Source organism: Oryctolagus cuniculus, chromosome 5 (assembly GCF_964237555.1).
Source record: "Oryctolagus cuniculus chromosome 5, mOryCun1.1, whole genome shotgun sequence".
Classification (NCBI taxonomy): Eukaryota; Metazoa; Chordata; class Mammalia; order Lagomorpha; family Leporidae; genus Oryctolagus; species Oryctolagus cuniculus.
In genome coordinates this window covers 104750494-104769581 of record NC_091436.1, presented here as the reverse complement: position 1 = coordinate 104769581, position 19088 = coordinate 104750494, and the positions used below count along the sequence as shown (strand labels likewise).

At 41.8% G+C, this 19088-nt stretch overlaps 1 long non-coding RNA gene across 5 annotated transcripts in view; it reads right to left on the bottom strand.

Annotated features, from left to right (window-relative positions):
- The window catches only part of LOC138849650 (uncharacterized), a 42859-nt gene that overhangs the window by 540 nt on the left and 23231 nt on the right, over nt 1–19088 (bottom strand). The window contains exons 4-7 of one of the 5 annotated variants that reach the window (XR_011388654.1): nt 9713–9758; nt 8999–9155; nt 6805–6940; nt 4211–4312 (exon numbers count right to left, since the gene is read on the bottom strand). This is a non-coding gene — a long non-coding RNA (uncharacterized lncRNA). Of the gene's footprint in view, nt 1–4210; nt 4313–6804; nt 6941–8998; nt 9156–9538; nt 9759–19088 lie in introns of all 5 variants that reach the window. The other 4 variants (XR_011388655.1, XR_011388656.1, XR_011388657.1 and 1 more) reach the window with 4 other exon arrangements.

Genomic DNA, 19088 nt, shown 5'->3' with positions numbered 1-19088 from the left:
CATGCTTTCCTGATTTAGTCATCACTATGAAAGCATGTAAATGCAGAAAATCTCCCAGTAAAAGAAAAAGGAAACCAAAGTTAATAAGAATATTTATGGGAAAATGGCAGGGCCAAATGATTACTAACCAATAATTATCTAAAATGTAAATAGCCTCAACTCTCCAGTTAAAAGATACAGACTTGGCAAAATGGATTAAAAAATAAGACCCTTCAGGGCTGGTGCTGTGGCATAGTGGGTAGGGTACCTGCCTACAGTGCCAGCATCCCATGTGGGTGCCAGTTCGAGTCCCAGCTGCTCTACTTCTGGTCCAGCTCTCTGCTGTGGCCTGGGAAGGCAGTGGAAGATGGCCCAAGAACTTGGGCCCCTGCACCCACATGAGAGACCCGGAAGAAGCTCCTGGCTCCTGGCTTCCGCATGGTGCAGCTCTGGCCACTGCAGCCTATTAGAGAGTGAATCAGCAGATGGAAGATCTCTCTCTCTCTCTCTCTCTCTCTCTCTCTCTTTTTCTCTCTCTCTCTCTCTGCCTCTCCTTCTCTCCGTGTAACTCTGACTTTCAAATAATTAAATAAAAAATCTTAAAAAATAAGACCCTTCTTTTTGCTGCCTACAAGAAACACATCTCACCAATAGAGATATCCATAGTCTTAAAGTAAAAGGATGGAAATAGACATTCCATGCTAATGGAAATTAAAAAAAGAGATGTTGTAGGTATCCTAATATCAAACAAACTAGAATTTAATACAAAACTATTAAAAGTGTTAAAGGAGGGCACTATGTAATGATTAAGGGATCAATTCAACAGGAATATTTGAGTAGAATAAACATATGCACCCAATTACAGGACACCATTGGCCCAACTAACAACAACAACAACAACAACAAAGAAGACTCAAATCAGTAAAAATCAGAGATGCAAAGGAAATGTAAAAAGAGATACCACAGAAGTAAAAAGAATCATCAGTCATCAGAGCATACTACAAAGAGCTGTATGCCAACAAATCAAGAAACCTAGAAGAAATGGATAGAATCCTTGGCACATATGACCTACCAAAATTGATTAATGAAAATATAGAAAACATAAACAGAATAATAGCCAAGCTGGAAATTGAATCAGTAATAAAGACCCTCCCAACAAAGAACAGTCCAGGATCAAATGGTTTCACTGTTGAATTCTACCAGGCATGTAAGAACTAACTCCAATTCTCAAGCTTTTCAAAACAATTGAGAGGAAGGGAATTCTCCCAAGTTCTAAGAAGCCAGTAACACCTTAATTCCTAAACCCAGAAAAGATGCAACAGAGAAAGAAAACTACAGACCATTTTCTCTGATGAAGATAGATTCAGAAATCCACAACAAAATTCTAGCCAATCAAATCCAACAACACATCAAAAAGATCATTCACCTGGACCAAGTGGGATTTATCCCTGGTATGCAGGGATGGTTCAACATTCACAGTCAATATAATGTGATACATCACATTACAAACTGCATAACAAAAACCATATGATTATCTCAATAGATGCAGATAAAACATTTGATAAAATATAACACCCTTTCATAATGAAAACCTTAAGCAAATTGGGTATAGAAGAAACATTCCTTAACACAATCAGGCAATTTATGACAAACCCACAACCAGCATCTTATTGAATGGGGAAAAGTTGAAAGCATTCCCAATGAGATCTGGAACCAAACAAAGATGTGCACTTTTATCATTGCTATTCAATATAGTCCTTGAAGTTTTAACCAGAGCCATTGAGAACCAAAAAGAATTTAAAGCCATACAAATTAGGAATGAGGAAGTCAAACTTTCCCCATTTGCAGATGATATGAATCTATATATTGGTAATCCAAAATAAACGCTAAGATCCTATTTGAACTCATAAAATAGTTTAGTAAAGTGGCAAGATATAAAATTAGCACACAAAATTCAATAGCCTTTGTATATAGTTAATGCCATGGCTGGAAAGAACCTCTAAAATAAGTCCCATTCATAATAGTCACAAAATAATTAAACAACTTGGAATACATGTAATCAAATATTACAAAACATTAAAGAAAGGAATAAATGAAGACACAAAGAATGGAAAAATCTTCCATGTTCATGGATTGGAAGAATCAATATCTTAAAAATTTCCAAACTACCAACAGAAATTTACCTTTTAAATGTGATCACAATCAAAATACCAAAGATATTCTTCTCACATTTAGAAAATACGATGCTGAAATTCATATGGAGGCAAGGAGATCCTGAATAGATAAAGAAATCTTACACAACAAAAATAACACTGGAGGTATCACAATACCAGATTTCAAGACATAATACAGGGCAGTTATAAGCATAACAACCTGATGCTGGCAAATAAACTGCTGAGTAGACCAATGAAACAGAATATAAACTCCAGAAATCAATCCATGCGTCTATAACCAACTTATCTTTGACAAGAAAACTAAAATCATTCTGTGGATCAAGAACAGTCTCTTCAACAAATGGTGCTGGGAAAATTGGATCTCCACATGCAGAAGTATGAAGCAAAGAACCCTACCTTACACTTCACACAAAAATTCACTCAAAATTGACAAAGACCTAAATCTATGACCTGATATCATGAAATTATTAGAGAACATTGGGGAAACCCTTAAAGACTTTGGCATAATCAGAGATATCTTACAAAAAAACTACAGAAGCACAGTCAATCAAAGCCAAAATTGAAAAATGGGATTACATCAAATTAGAAGCTTCTGTATTGCAAAAAACACTCAGGGATGTGAAAAGGCAACTGACAGAATGGGATAAAATATTTGCAATCTATGCAATTGATAAAGGATTAGCATCCTTAATCTATAAAGAGCTCAACAACAACAAAGCAAACAATCCAGTCAAGACATGGGAAAAGGACTTAAGAATTTTTCAAAATATGAAATGCAAATGACCAAAAGACACATGAAAAAAATGCTCAGGATTACTAGCCATCATGGAGATGAAGTCAAAACCACAATGGGTTTTCACCTCACCCCAGTTAGAATGGCTTACATACAGAAAACAACAAACAACAAAGGCCAGCAAGGATGTGGGGGGAAAAAGTATGTGAATCTACTGTTGGTGGGAATTTAAACTGGTACAGTCACTGTGGAACACAGTAATGAAATACCACAAAAATCTGAATACAGATCTACCATATGAACCAGCCATCCCACTCCTGGAAATTTACCCAAAGGAAATTACATCAGCACATGAAAGTGTCATCTGTACCCTCTTGTTTATTGCAGCTCGATTCTCTATAGCTAAGATATGGAATCAACCCAGATGTCCATCAACTGAGGACTGAATAAAGAAAGCATGGTGTATGTACAGTATGGAATACTACTTAGCAGTAAAAAAAAAAAAATACTACACTTTGTGTAGTAATTTAATCGCAAACAAATACCATATGTTCTCCCTGATCTGTGATAACTAACATAGTACCTAAAAGGTAATCTACAAAAGTGAAATTGACACTTTGTGATGCAATGTCTTTGAACAGCTGATGCCTCGATTTTTGATGAACAATTTTTTTCATACATTTGTTAAACTCTTAGTGTAAGATTAAATTTATGTGTATGCAGGAGCAATCATGCCTGACTCAGCTCATTTTTCAAGATACCTTCCTGCACCCCCAGCAAATTACTATGCCAGTTAAACAGAGAAGAGCTGTGCAGAGAAGAGCAAACCTTGAAATATTTTGTTTGTGTCACATAAGCCCTGCACATCCGTAATCTGCACCCAATATCCAAGTGATCTTTCTCCCTTGAAACCATATCTCTTTGAAACAACCAATAGTACAACTTCTAAGGACACTCATTGGAGAAAGACTTTTGCCTAGACTATTGCTGCAACCGAGGAAGAAACTAAGAAGATAGGGTGCAATTCTGCATATTTGGTTGCATCAAGAATCAAGCTTGTGCTTGCCTTGATGTCACCAAGTAATGTAGGAATGGCATCTGGAAGCAGAAACTTTATGGGTTTGTCTGTGACTTCAAAGGATTTACCAAAGATGAGCGGTTGTAGCTAAATGGCAAACAACTTTAATCTGGTATATTAGCTTTTCACTCTAATGAAATACTTGAGGCAGCTGATTTACAAAGAGAAAAGAAAACCTCAGGAGAAAACAAATCAAGAATCCCTAAGGAAATTTAAAGAAAAGAGTTTAGCATAAGACTTGCGTACCTCAATAAGCTCTTTAAAAAGTTTGCAAACATGGACCCCAACATCAAAAATTTCCATTAATACAGAGAAATTTCCATGGTGTATTTCTGGTTACAAGCCAACCTACAATGAAAAAAGAAGAAAAAAAAAATCACAGTGGATATGTTTCTGAAAAGACACCCCTTTGAGAAGAATGTCAGGCTTGTCCTACAGAAGGTGTCAAGATTGGGCATCAATAGCATAGCAGAGGATAGTTTTCGCCCCTGAAGACCTGCTGGTCACACAAGATGTGGAGATAGAAGACGGTGGTACTGATGATCCTGACCCTGTGTACAACTAGGCTTATATTTATATGTTCTTCTATTAGTTTTTAACAAAACTATTTTGAAGCAAGAAAATTTAACTATAAAATTGAAACATAAAAACCATCAAGTGAAATGCAGGAAAGTTTATAGAATAGGAATATGTAAAAGGAAATTGTTTTTATATTGCTTTAGATAGTGTGATTTAAACCAAATGTTCTGCAGGAGCCCAGTGTTTAGAAATTAATTTAATAAGTAAAAAAACTTAAGTAAGTTAAAGTGAATTTATAATTGAAGAAGAGAAATATGTTTTAACAGTTTAGTGCAGCCTGGGGACAGCACTGTGGCACAGCTGGTTAAGTCACCACTTGTAACACTGACATCTCATGATGGAGCAGTAGGTAGAGTCCTGACTGTTTTGCTTTCAATCCAGCTCCCATTCAATGAATCTGGGAAAGCAGCAGAAGATGGCTCAAGTGCTTGGGTCCCTAAAGTAGACCATGATGGATTTCCTGACTCGTGACTTCAGTCTGCCCCAGGCTTCACTGCTCCAGGCATTTGGAGAGTGAACCAATGGCTGGAAGTTATGTCTCTCTGCCTCTGTCTCTCTCACTCTACATTATAAATAAATTAAACAAATAAATATTTATTTTAGTATAGGGCAAATGTACAGTACTTATAAACTCTATAGTCATACATAATAATGTCTGAGGCATTCTGATTCACCATTCATTCATTGACCTAGAGGAATTCCCAGAACTGATAGCTCCATTCATGATTATTTCTCTCTAAAGGAGTACCATTTGTTACATTTTGTTTCACTTTTTTTCTTACCATTTCTGTGATGGATATGTTTAGATGCTCAAATATTTGCCACTGTTATATAATTACGTACAGTATTCAATATAGTAATATGCTGCACACATTTGTAGCTTAGTAGCAATAGGCTAAATCATAGTTTAAGTGTATAGTAGGCTATACCAACTGGGATTGTCTAAGTACTTTCTGTGAAATCCACACAGTGATGAACTTAGCTAATGACGCATTTCCCAGAATGTATCCTCATCGTTAAGCAATTCATGGTCATACCAAAATGTTTTTAAAAATCTATTTTTATTCATAGTCTCTTTGTGTTGAAGTTTAAAAGCCCTTTACACTTATAGCTAACTAAGCAAAGGTAATGGCATATAGAAAGAATATTATTCTCCAAGTACTGTGTTTCTCATCTGATTAGGTAGCAATTTGTACAATTACACCTAAATGGTGCAATCCTGATACCACTGCTTGCTTTATTATGGCTGTAAAGCAAGTACAGTGCTATCTGTCCTGCTTGCTTATAATATTACTCATAAACAATTTTGTGTATACTCTATTCAATTTCCCAGCTTGATTAGCTAACAATCTGCACTAAAACCTTCAAGGTAAAATGGAAACCTAATTGCATAGAGATTTTTAAGCTCATTTACACACAACAGGATTTATTAATGCCAATGAAGATAAAAAACAGGATGGCTTCACTTGTATCCTTACTAATTCCCTATGCTAATTCAAAACGTCCACAGGAAAACTAAATGGGGTAGAACGCGAATATAGCATTTTTTGGTAAGGGCAGTATTTGGAGAGGAGAAAAGGTTCTTTGGGTTTATATACAGGTTTCTGGATTGCTTTAATGCTGGAATAATGCCCAACTTTTAGAAGGCACATCTAATGTTGTAGAAAAAGACAAAAGTTCTTTATATTACAGGCTGATTTCTATTCATTGCATATTCTTACAATTTTCTATTAGATGTCTCTACCTTTTTCATAGTAACTAAATGATGCCAATTATAGGATATCAAGGAAGGAATTCAGGTAATAAAAAGCCCAAATATATAACACAGAGTAGCAGAATAAAAATATTTTACCCCACAGTGGAAAATAGAAAAGTTTACACTAAAATTTTCATAAGGAACATAAAATATGCCAAGGTTGAATTCCCTTAAACTTTGAAGACATCTTAAAAGTAATTATAAAATGCAGTATTTTTAGCACAGTTAAAGTGATAGTAAATTGAATTGAATTACAAATATGAAATATTGCTACCACAAATATTTATGTGCTTAGAGGTCAATAAATTCTAAGTATGCTCAAAAATAAAAATGAAAATTTTCTAGTAGAAAGTAGTAAGGGAATGTCTGAAACTTTTGCTAATGATGTTGAAAGTCACAGAAAACATTGAAGTTCTTTCTTAGCTTGGAATGAATTTAGTTATTTCATTGTTTTTAAATGAAAATTTTTCCATCAACTTATTAAGACACACGATATTTTATTTACCTTGCTTATCTGAGTCAGATAAATTATCAGTTTTCTTTTCAATATTGCAAATCCTCTCTCTGTGTCCATCATTCCCCATCACTTGAAGGAATCTCAGGCATTTGTCAGTTTTAATAAGTAAACGGACTTCTTTCTTCTGTATTGATGGAAAAATATCCAGTCAAAGGGTCATCATTTTGGTACAACAATTTAAGGTGCTGCTTGGGATGCCTACATCCTTTATCAAGTCCCAGCTACTCAACTTCCAATCCAATTTCATAATAATGAATTCTTAGAGGCAGCAGATGATGGTTCAATCAATTTGGCTGCTGCCATTCATGTGAGACATCTAGATTGGGTTTTGGGTTCCTGGTTTCTGCCTTGCTCAGCCCTGGCAGTTGCAGTTATTTGAGGAGTGAACGAGCAGGTAGAAAATCTCTCCTCTCCTCTCCTCTCTTCTCCTCTCCCCTCCCCTCCCCTCCTCTCCCCTCCCCTCCACTCCTCTCATCTCTTCTCCTCTCCCCTCCCCCCCCTCCCCTCCCCTCCCCTCCCCTCCCCTCGCCCTCCTCTCCCTCCCCTCCCCTCCCTCTCCCCTCCCCTCCACTCCCCTCCTCTCCTCTCCTCTCATCTCTTCTCCTCTCTCCCTCCCCTCCCCTCCCCTCCCCTCCTCTCCTCCCCTCCCCTCCTCTCCCCTCCCCTCCCCTCCCCTCCCCTCCCCTCCCTTAACCTTCCCTCCTCTCCTCTCCTCTCCCTCTCTCCTCCCTCCCCTCCCCTCCCATCCCTTCCCCTTCCCTCCCTCCTCTCCTCTCTCCTCCCTCCCCTCCCTCCTCCCCTCCCTCCCCTCCCCTCCCCCTCCCCTCCCCTCCCCTCTCTCTCCCTCTTCCCCTCCTCCCCTCCCCTCCCTTCCTCTCCCCCCCTCCCCTCCCTTCCTCTCCCCTCCCCTCTCCTCCTCCCCTCCCCTCTCCACTCTCCTCCCCTCCTCTCCCCTCCCCTCCTCTCCCCTCTCCTCCCCTCCCCTCCCCTCCCCTCCCTCTCCTCTCCCCTCCCCTCCTCTCCCTCCCTCCCCTCCCCTCCCCTCCTCTCCCCTCCCCTCTCCCTCCTCTCTCCTCCCCTCCCCTCCTCTCCCCTCCACCACTCCTCTCCCCTCCCCTCCTCTCCCCTCCCCTCCCCTCCCTCCCCTCCCTCCCCTCCTCCCCTCCCCTCCTCTCCCCTCTCCTCCTCTCCTCTCCCCTCCCCTCCCCCTCCTCTCTCCTCCCCTCCCTCCTCTCCCCCTCCACCACTCACTCCCCTCCCCTCCTCTCCCCCCCTCCCCCTCCCCTCCCCTCCCCTCCCCTCCTCTCCCCTCCCCTCCTCTCCCCTCTCCTCCTCTCCTCTCCCCTCCCCTCCCTCCTCTCCCCTCTCCTCCTCTCCCCTCCCCTCCCCTCCTCTCCCCTCCCCTCCTCTCCACTCTTCTCCCCTCCCCTCCCTTCCCCTCCTCTCCCCTCCCCTCCCCTCCCCTCCTCTCCCCTCCCTTCCTCTCCCCCCTCCCCTCCCTCCCCTCCCCTCCCCTCCTCTCCCCTCCTCCCCTCCCCTCCCCTCCCCTCCTCTCCCCTCCCCTCCCCTCCTCTCCCCTCCCCTCCCCTCCACTCTTCTCCTCTCCACTCTTCTCCCCTCCCCTCCCCTCCCTTCCCCTCCTCTCCCCTCCCCTCCCCTCCCCTCCTCTCCCCTCTCCTCCTCTCCCCTCCCCTCCCCTCCTCTCCCCTCCCCTCCTCTCCACTCTTCTCCCCTCCCCTCCCTTCCCCTCCTCTCCCCTCCCCTCCCCTCCCCTCCTCTCCCCTCCCTTCCTCTCCCCTCCACTCCCCTCCCCTCCCCTCCCCTCCTCTCTCCTCCTCTCCCCTCCCCTCCCCTCCTCTCCCCTCCCTTCCTCTCCCCTCCACTCCCCTCCCCTCCCCTCCCCTCCTCTCTCCTCCTCTCCCCTCTCCTCCCCTCCCCTCCCCTCCCCTGCCCTCCCCTCCTCTCCTCTCCCCTCCCCTCCTCTCCCCTCCTCTCCCCTCCTCTCCTCTCCTCCCCTCCCCTCCCCTCCCCTCCCCTCTCCTCTCCTCTCCTCTCCTCTCCTCTCCTCTCCTCCTCTCTTTCTATTTCTCTCTTTCTCTCTCTCTTTGCCTTTCAGTTAGATTACAGTAAATACATCACATTAAAAGCAAAATTAAAAAAAAGTCCAGTCAAGTAATAGTACCAAGCTGCAGAGTTGTGTGTTGCCCAACACAACAATTGTCTGGTCCCAGTTCCAGTCCTCTTTAGTCTTTCAAGTCTGCAGGTGGCAAAGGTGCTCTCCACCCTGCTCCCTCGTGTCTTCAATCTGCATTTTGACTGAACTACTGGCCCTTCCAGGGCTGGAGCAACGGTGAGAGAAGACAGAAGTCAACAGCCATAAAGTTTATTTGAATTCTAGATATGTAATACATCTTTGGATTCCTGAGTATTAAGGATCCTGTGGCTTAATTCTAACTACTCTTGGAAGAGGAGGTGACCTTTCCACCTATTCATGGGTTGCAGTTGTTTTTAACAAACCATGTGTCCTCTGACTTATTCTGCAACTCTACACCAGATTTCTGAAATCACCTCTGGGGATTCACCTGTCCTTTGTATTGTCCCCTTGGGCAGAATCGCACTCAAGGTGATTTGATCCAGCTGTCTTCTCAGGAGACACTTTAAACCCATGTTCTCTGTGCATGCGACTTTGCACTGCATTTCACTTGAAAGCAAAGGTACTCACAGACAGATCTCTTTATTTTACTATTTGAAATGGCTTCTTAAATGCTGGCTTTAGATTTCATCCTTTTCAGGATATGTCAGATAGTGGTCACTCACACTTCAAGTAGCAGCATAAACTTTTTATATGATTCTCCTGGAATCCTGAGGTGAGAGAGAATTTTATACACAAACTCACCATGCCAATCAGGTGAAGCTTTGGAAATTCAGTCTTGAATATTTTCCTGCAAATTAAAAACTACTTTAGGTTTTTTAATTGTTCAACTAATACTTTTCTTTCTTTTATATAACCATGAGATCACTGATGAGCTACTGAGAACTAAACTATTTCATAATATTTATTTTTTATAGTTTTTTTGCCTACCATAATTGTTTATATTTATGGAGTGCAAACTGATGTTTTGATACCAGTACATATTGTAGAATGATCATATATGACTAAGTAGCATATCCATTACCACAAATATTTAAGTTTTTTTTCACAACGAGATATTTAAAATATCCTTTTAACTATTTTGAAGTAAGAGTACAAAGTTATGATGAGATAGGAGGACGACTATCTGATGTTCTGTTGCACAGTGTGGTGTGATGATCATTCTTAATAACAATTTATTGGGGCAAGTCTTTAGTATAGAATTAAGATGCCACTTAGAATACCTGAATCTTGAAAGAGAATGTCTATATTTGGGTCCAGGCTTGTTGTCTTATTTTAGCTTCCTGCTAATGCACACCCTAGGAAGTGGCAGAATATGGTTCTAATACTTGGGTCCTTGCCAATGTTGTGCAAAACCTGGTATAAATTTTAAGCCCCTGGCCTTACTCTTGCTCAACCCTTAGTATTACAGTTATTTGGGGAGTGAATCAGTGGATGGATCATCTCTCTGTGTGTCTGTTTTCCATGTAAGTAAATAATAAATAAATGAATAAGATTATAAAAAAATAAAAAACACAGTGCATTGTTTACTTTTCATTTTCACTGTATTTTATCAAAAGAAGCATATATATTACTTTACATAATACAAGTACTTGGAGTACCTGGTTCTTACAATTTGTTTATTGATCTTTGAACATTAAGTCATATCCATAATAATTTGTTTACAGTATTGCATTTCTCGCTCCCTTTTTTACACACACACACACACACATACACACAAATTCTTAAAAGTAGACTCAGTTTATTCATCACTATGTTCTTTTTTTTTTTTTTTTTTGATAGGCAGAGTGGACAGAGAGAGAGAGAGAGAGACAGAGAGAAAGGTCTTCCCTTACCATTGGTTCACCCTCCAATGGCTGCTGCGGCCGACGCACTGAGGCCGGTGCACTGCACAGATCCGAAGCCAGGAGCCAGGTGCTTCTCCTGGTCTCCCATGCGGGTGCAGGGCCCAAGCACTTGGACCATCCTCCACTGCACTCCAGGGCCACAGCAGAGAGCTGGACTGGAAGAGGAGCAATCGGGACAGAATCCGGCACCCCGACCGGGACTAGAACCCGGTGTGTCGGCGCAGGTGGAGGATTAGCCTATTGAGCTGCAGCACCAGCCTATGTTTTCCATTTTGAAAGCTGAAACAGAATGGTACCAGTAAGAGAATTACTACCTACTAATATTGATTTACATTTCTAATGATTAAAAGGTTTGGTAATTTATCTTTAAATCTCTTATAAGATGGTTTTCCTCAACATTTTTGCTCATTAAATTCTGAAAAACTTGCTACCTCTTTTTTAATCCTAACATAGTCACATATAAAATATACCTACTGAAAATATAATATGTATGGGGCCAGCGCCATGGTGCAGTAGGTTAATCCTCCACCTGCGGCGCTGGCATCCCATATGGAAGCCGGTTATAGTCTCGGCTGCTCCTCTTCCAATCCAGCTCTGTGCTGTGGCCTGGGAAAGCAGTAGAAGATAACCCAAGTCTTTGAACCCCTGCACCCATGTGGGAGACTGGGAAGAAGCATCTGACTCCTGACTTCAGATTGGCGCAGATCCAGCCATTGCAGCCATTTGGGGAGTGAACCAATGGAAGACCTTTCTCTTTGTCTCTCCCTCTCACTGTGTGTAACTCTACCTCTCAAATAAATAAACAAAATCTAAAAAAAGGAAAATATAATATGTAATAATACAGAGTGTTCATGTATTAGTAGATCACACAATTCTCCTTTGTGGATACATACTAAAGGTCCTGAAGTCATGTTTAGATTTTGAAGCTTTTAGATGATATTACCTAAACATACATGGAATGGAAAATCCTTGTTCTGTGACTTTCCACAAAAAAAATCATTGTCAAGGAATACAAAGCTGCAGGGTCTTAGTCCACCCGTACAAGGATGGACTGGGTCCCAGGAAAGGTAAGTGCACCGCTTGCCCGTTCCCCAGACTCCTGATCCCGGAGACAATCAGATGCAGCGGGGAGTCAAGTCTAGCAAGAACTCGTTTATTTCACCTGTAACAGACCCTTTTATAGCACAACACTGCAGAGTCATTGGGGCAGGGCATAAAGACCAACCAATCACTTAAAGGGTCATTTTATGGGGCAATTTTCATAGGACTGGCCATATGTCTATACACTTGATATCAGTTGTTGCCACTTCAACTGATGTTGCGTAGCCAATTAGTTTTAGTGGTAAACAACTTTGGATTCCGCCCACCTTACTTCCTTTCAGCACCATCTTTGAATTGCTTCGTGTAACTAATTTCCCCACACAAACCCGAATAATAATTGAAACACAACCTCCTAAATGCTGCACAAGTGAAAGCACATAAGATCAAAATCAGAGGTACCTCTGGCTTGGATTCAAGTCCTACTGTGTCCTAATCTAAAACTTTGGCATGATGTCTAAGTATGCCTTCACATGCCAGAAAGTAAAGAGAGAGAATGCCACGGATACACACATGTGCAAACACACACACATTATTGCAGCATAAAAATCTACACAATTTCAATCACTTAAAGCAACAGATTTGCTTATCGTTCACAGTACACATCCAATGTACATTAGAAAAATCATCAAAACTTGGAGATTCATAGCAGGAAAAAGAAGACAGAAAATGTCATACTATCTCCTAAGCTTCCCTGGAAAGCAGGCTATACCACACAGACCTGATTTTTTTTTTTTTTTTATGTAAAGGAAATAATACATCCAGATTTAACTTTCTTTCTTTTTTTTTTTTTTGACAGAGTGGACAGTGAGAGAGAGAGAGGCCTTCCTTTTTGCCGTTGGTTCACCCTCCAATGGCCGCCGCGGCTGGCACACCACGCTGATCCGAAGCCAGGAGCCAGGTGCTTCTACTGGTCTCCCAGGCAGGTGCAGGGCCCGAGCACTTGGGCCATCCTCCACTGCCTTCCCGTGCCACAGCAGAGAGCTGGCCTGGAAGAGGGGCAACCGGAACAGAATCCGGCACCCGACCAACCGGGACTAGAACCCAGTGTGCCGGCGCTGCAAGGTGGAGGATTAGCCTATTGAGCCATGGCGCCGGCCTCCAGATTTAACTTTAAAGGGAGATAAAAACATACTATTCTACTTGGAGAGTAGAATAAATAGAGTACTCTAAATGGAGAGTAGGCTCAGAATGTTTGGAAACATCCTTAATGATTTACATGAGTCCATTAACCCAACCAGCTGCAAGGTTCAGAAGAGAAAGACTAATGAAATCCTTTTTTAAAAAATAACAGCTGCACTCAACAGCAGAGTTCTGATGCAACAATTCTCAAAGCATGAACTAGGAACAGCCTGATGTCTCCAAACCCAAAACATTTTCATAATACGACTACAATGCTACTTGTTCTTTTATTTCTATTCTCTCACAAGTTTACAGTGGAATATTTGAGAAGCTACGTGGCATTTCCTGTCATAGGACATTTCCATGTCATAGGCATTGAATCCAGCTCTCTTCCAGTTCAGGAATTAAATAAATTTATATAAGATAATGTTACTCTTCACTAATTTATTATTTTTTTGGTCTGCAAAATATAGTTAGCAATCATGAAAATACATTATTTTAATGTAGATCTCATTTATTCTTACTTGAAATAAGTTGACCATTATCTGATTCGTGCAGCAATTTGGAACAACTAGGAGGATATGTCTAGTTTCAGAGCTCCCCTGAGTTAGACTGAGACCTTTTTTGTTGCTGTATAATAGTAAAATTCCCTCTGTGCAGCGTTCTTTCATCCTCTCTTGGTGCCTTTCTAAGAACATTCCCCAACACATTTCCTGGATGCAATCTCTGTTTCAGTGTCTGTTTCCCAGACAGTCCATTAACATTAAGGTGCATAATACAAGGAATGATCCAATGAAACAAACTCTAAAATTGGATTTTAGAAATCCATGACACAGTAGACAGTGAGCAATGAGGGTCTTAAACTGGTGGTACAAAAAGCCTGGGTGAAGCCTGATAACCTGTGTTAAGTGGCTATAGTGCATTTACTAGCAATGTCACTAGTGGTGAACTGAGCTTGCGTACCAAAGGGGTGCTGCTCCATGCTAAGTGTAATGGGTATAAAGAAGTTGCAGAAGTTATAAAAGACAAAGTTAATAAATTGTAAGTTAGCAAAATTGTTTTTTCCCTCCAATACCCAATGTTGCAAGAATGAAAAGAAAAGCTAATAAAGTTTATAAATCATGTCCATGTTAAAGAATATGTACCCAAGATATATAAAGATAATGAATATCGGCCGGTGCCGTGGCTCAATAGGCTAATCTTCCGCCTTGCAGCGCCGGCACACCGGGTTCTAGTCCTGGTCGGGGCGCCGGATTCTGTCTCGGTTGCCCCTCTTCCAGACCAGCTCTCTGCTATGGCCAGGGAGTGCAGTGGAGGATGGCCCAAGTGCTTGGGCCCTGCACCCACATGGGAAACCAGTAGAAACACCTGGCTCCTGCCTTCGGATCAGCACGGTGCGCCTGCCGCAGCGGGCCGGTGCGGTGGCCATTGGAGGGTGAACCAACGGCAAAAGGAAGACCTTTCTCTCTGTCTTTCTCTCTCACTGTCCACTCTGCCTGTCAAAAAAAAAAAAAGATAATGAATATCAATAATATCGAAACATCAGTTTTTTTAATGATTCAAATTTTGACTATTTAACCAAAGTGGGACTGGCATTGTATTGGTGGGTAAAGCTACTGCCTGCAATGCAGCCGCCAAAGCACCCCATATGGGCACCACTTCCTGACTCTGCTGCTCCACTTCCAATCCAGCTCCCTGCTAATGGCTTTCAAAAAGCAGGAGAAGATGAACCAAGTGCTTGGGCCCTTGCCACCCACAAAGCTCATGAAGAGGATCCTGGCTTCAGCCTGGCCCAGTCCTGACTCTTGCAGCCATTTGGGAAGTGAACCAGTAGATGGAAGATCTCTGCCTCTCCTTCTCTCTGTAACTGACTTTCAAATACATAAATAAATACTTCAAAAAAAAACCAATGATGGGCCGGCACCATGGTTTGCTTGTTAATCCTCTGCCTGCGGCACCGGCATCCCATATGGGCGCCAGTTCTAGTCCCAGTTGCTCCTCTTCCAATCCAGCTCTCTGCTGTGGCCTGGGAAAGCAGAAGATGGCCCAAGTCCTTGGGCCCCTGCACCCACATGGGAGACCAGGAAGAGACTCCTGGCTCCTGGCTTCGGATTGGCTCAGCGCCAGCTGTGGCAGCCATTTGGGGAGTGAACCAATGGAAGGAAGACCTTTCTGTCTCTCTCTCACTGTCCATAACTCTACCTGTCAAAAAAAAAAAAAAGCAATCATATAAAGTATAGAAAATAAGCATATTATATGATATTCAATGCCATTATTTATTAGGAAAGGTTAAATAAACTACAAAGAGATATCATTACACACCACAGGTTAGAAGATCTAAAGTATGTCATTGTAAAAATTAAAAGAAAAATAAAAAAAGAGGGAGAAGGGAGAGTTTGAATGACTAAGGGAAGAGGGTATAGTGGGGAGTTTCATTATCCTCTTATAACCGTATATATGAAATAAAAAATGATTGCTGGCCGGCACCGCGGCTCACTAGGCTAATCCTCCGCCTTGCGGCGCCGCCACACCAGGTTCTAGTCCCAGTTAGGGTGCTGGATTCTGTCCTGGTTGCCCTGCTTCCAGGCCAGCTCTCTGCTGTGGCCAGGGAGTGCAGTGGAGGATGGCCCAAGTACTTGGGCCCTGCACCCCATGGGAGACCAGGAGAAGTACCTGGCTCCTGCCATCAGATCAGCGCGGTGCACCTGCCGCAGCGTGCCGGCCGCGGTGGCCATTGGAGGGTGAACCAACGGCAAAGGAAGACCTTTCTCTCTGTCTCTCTCTCTCTCACTGTCCACTCTGCTTGTCAAAAAAAAAAAAAAAATGATTGCAAAATTAAAGAAAAAAGAAAGTAAAGAAGGAATGGGGTGTGAGGAAGGGAAAAGGGACACAAGTATAGTTGTATTCTTAGAATTACATCTATGAAATACTAAAAATCTGTTCTCTGTTAGTAAATTAAAAAAAGTTAATGAAATTAATTATACCACTGAAAGTGAAATTAAATAGATTAAAATGTAAACATAGAACAAAGGATAAAAAAGTACTAATTATGTTTGTAAATGGCCATGTATATATATCATAAAAATTGTTAAAGAAACACATGCACAAAGTGACCATATCATGTATTGGGAAGCTACATGAAAGAACTGAAACTTCCATGCACTGCTGGTAGAAATACAAGGTGAAACCATTAAAAAATTGACTGTTTCTTCAAAAGCTAAACACATACCTACTCTAGGATATAGGCAGGCCACTCATTGGTATTTACCAAGAAAAATTTAAGTATATGCCCACACAGACTTGTACACAAATGTTTACAGCAGCTTCTTTTGTTAGAGATAAGAAAAAACTGTGAGCAAGAAATTAGCCCACTGATTAAGGTGCCCACTGGGATGCCTGTATCCACATCCTAGTGCCCAAGTTGAAGCCCCAGGTCTGTTCCCCATGCCAGCTCCCAGTTATGTCTACTCTTGCAGGCAGTGGGGGATGCATTGAGTAGTAAGTTCCAAGCTCATGGCCCTTTCCACTGTTGCAGTCATTTGAGGAATGAACAGGCAGACGTGAGTGCTCACTTTGTCTCTCTCCCTCTCAATTAAGTAAAATATAAATAAAATTATAAAAAACTAGAAACATATCAAGTGTTTACCAACAAGAGAATGAATAAACAAATCATGATGTGTTCATCCAGTGTAATACTACTAACCAATAGATGGAGCAAAGTACTGGTACATGCAAAATCATCATGTATCTCAAGATAATTATGCTAAGTAAAAATAAAAATGGGAAAAAGAATAGTATCTCATTCAGATAATTAGAAATTTAAAATTAATGTAACATGACAGAAAATAAAACAGAGCAGTAGCTACTTGGTGAATAGGCAAGGACAAGGGGTGGAGGAAGGTTGAAAATAGTAACTGTGGGGAGCAACTCGGACTAGACTAAGTTACTGGAATTAAGACTTATTCTATGCATCTGCTCCCCCACAGTATGGCGCTGGGAGAGGAGGAAAACAGCTTCTACACAGCTGCCTCCAGTTCAACCAATAAACTGTAGGACCTGCTCCTGATTGCAGGAGAGCAGCGCGCTCAGCATGTGGGTAGCAGAATTGGGATTGGTGGAAGAGGACTATAAAGGAGGAGAGAGACAACATGCAGGAGGAACATCTAAGGGGAACATCTATCTGAAGGAACACCTGTGCAGCCCCCGGGAGAGCCGGCCAGCGGTGTGCCGCTCCCCTGCGGAAGTGGGGAATGTGGCAGGGGGAACCGCCCTTCCACGGAGGTGGAAGGGACGGTAGCCAACCCGGGAAGAACCAGCAGCAAACCCGGGGAGGGCCGAGCAGACAAAAGAACAGCGCAGGGTCCTGTGTCGTTCCTCCACGAAGACGGGGAGCGACATAATGGTGCCGTGACTCGGGTATGAAGCCTAGGCAGGGTTTAGTGTCATTCCTCCATGAAGAGGGGGAGCGACAAGTAACCTGGGAATTTTCTTCAGTTTTTAAAATTAATATAAAGAGAACAGATTTTATTTATTTAGAGGTACAGTTCTAAGGACACAATTATACTTCCCTCTTTCCTCCCTCCTTTCTTTTTCTCCTTTTTGTCCTTAAATTTTTGAGATAATATACTTTCTTTTTTTATTGAGTAATGAGTGGGGTTTTTATTTATCTAGCTTATTATAATTTAATGCATAAAATAAAGTTAATATTTAATATACATACTTTTTGACTTTTATAATGAATTGTTTTTTAAAAATTTTATTTAAGTTATACAACTTTCATGTATTTCATATATACAGATTTAGGAACATAGTGACACTCCCCACTCACTTCCCCAACCTCCCTCCTTACTTTATAATCACAGGCTTGATGTTCCAGGGAATACAGTGTTCAACCAGTAAAAAAGCAGAAATTGAATTATGAGAATGATTATTAGATTATTGCTTGTAGTCCTTGTCTACATTCCTGCAGAACGTACAACTTTTTTCTGTCTGTGAAATTCCATGAGTGTGTAGGTATGTCAGAACTTCCTATCATACCCTTTTCTTTTTTTTTTTTTTAGATTTTTTTTTTATTTTATTTTTTGACAGGCAGAGTGGACAGTGAGAGAGAGAGACAGAGAGGAAGGTCTTCCTTTGCCGTTGGTTCACCCTCCAATGGCCGCCGTGGCCAGCGCGCTGTGGCCGGCGCACCACGTAGATCTGATGGCAGGAGCCAGGTACTTATCCTGGTCTCCCATGGGGTGCAGGGCCCAAGCACTTGGACCATCCTCCACTGCACTCCCGGCCCACAGCAGAGAGCTGGCCTGGAAGAGGGGCAACCGGGACAGAATCTGGTGCCCCGACAGGGACTAGAACCTGGTGTGCCGGCGCCACAGGTGGAGGATTAGCCTAGTGAGCCGCGGCGCCGGCTCTATCATACCCTTTTCATACATGCAGTTATGGTATATCAATTATCCTTCAATAAAGCTGTTACAATATTGTCAGCACCCATGCAGCCTTATGTAAAGGCTGTATAAATTTATGGCAAAAATAATTATGATTCTCAAATCGCTCATTATGTCACAATGTCTTTATTGATATCACAAAACTGATAACTTTTTCATTCCATCTGGACTATTTCTATTCTGGGGAAAAAATCATTCTCAGAAGAAAGCATATACTACAAACAATGAAATAGCTATCAAAGAATAATGTTTATTTACTATTTAAATTGAATACTCAACCATATGCAAAACACTCAACTAAGCACTTGATGAACAGCAGCTCAGCAATCCTTTCAACAGCCCTAGATGATTGAAACTCTTAACTTGCACGTTCAGCTGCTGAAAAGCGAAGATGCAGCCCTAGATCTGTCTGACTCCAGAAAAGTGACTGCTCCCACCCTACTATATAACACACTAGAGGCAAAAGAGTCCTTCAGCAATCTTGTCATCTTTTATAGGGAGTTGCTTTGAAATCAGCAACTGTGGCTTCACAAACATTCATGCACACAAAATCAATAAACTTTGCTCTCACCAACTTTTTAAAAATTCATCGACTCATTAATAAATTTT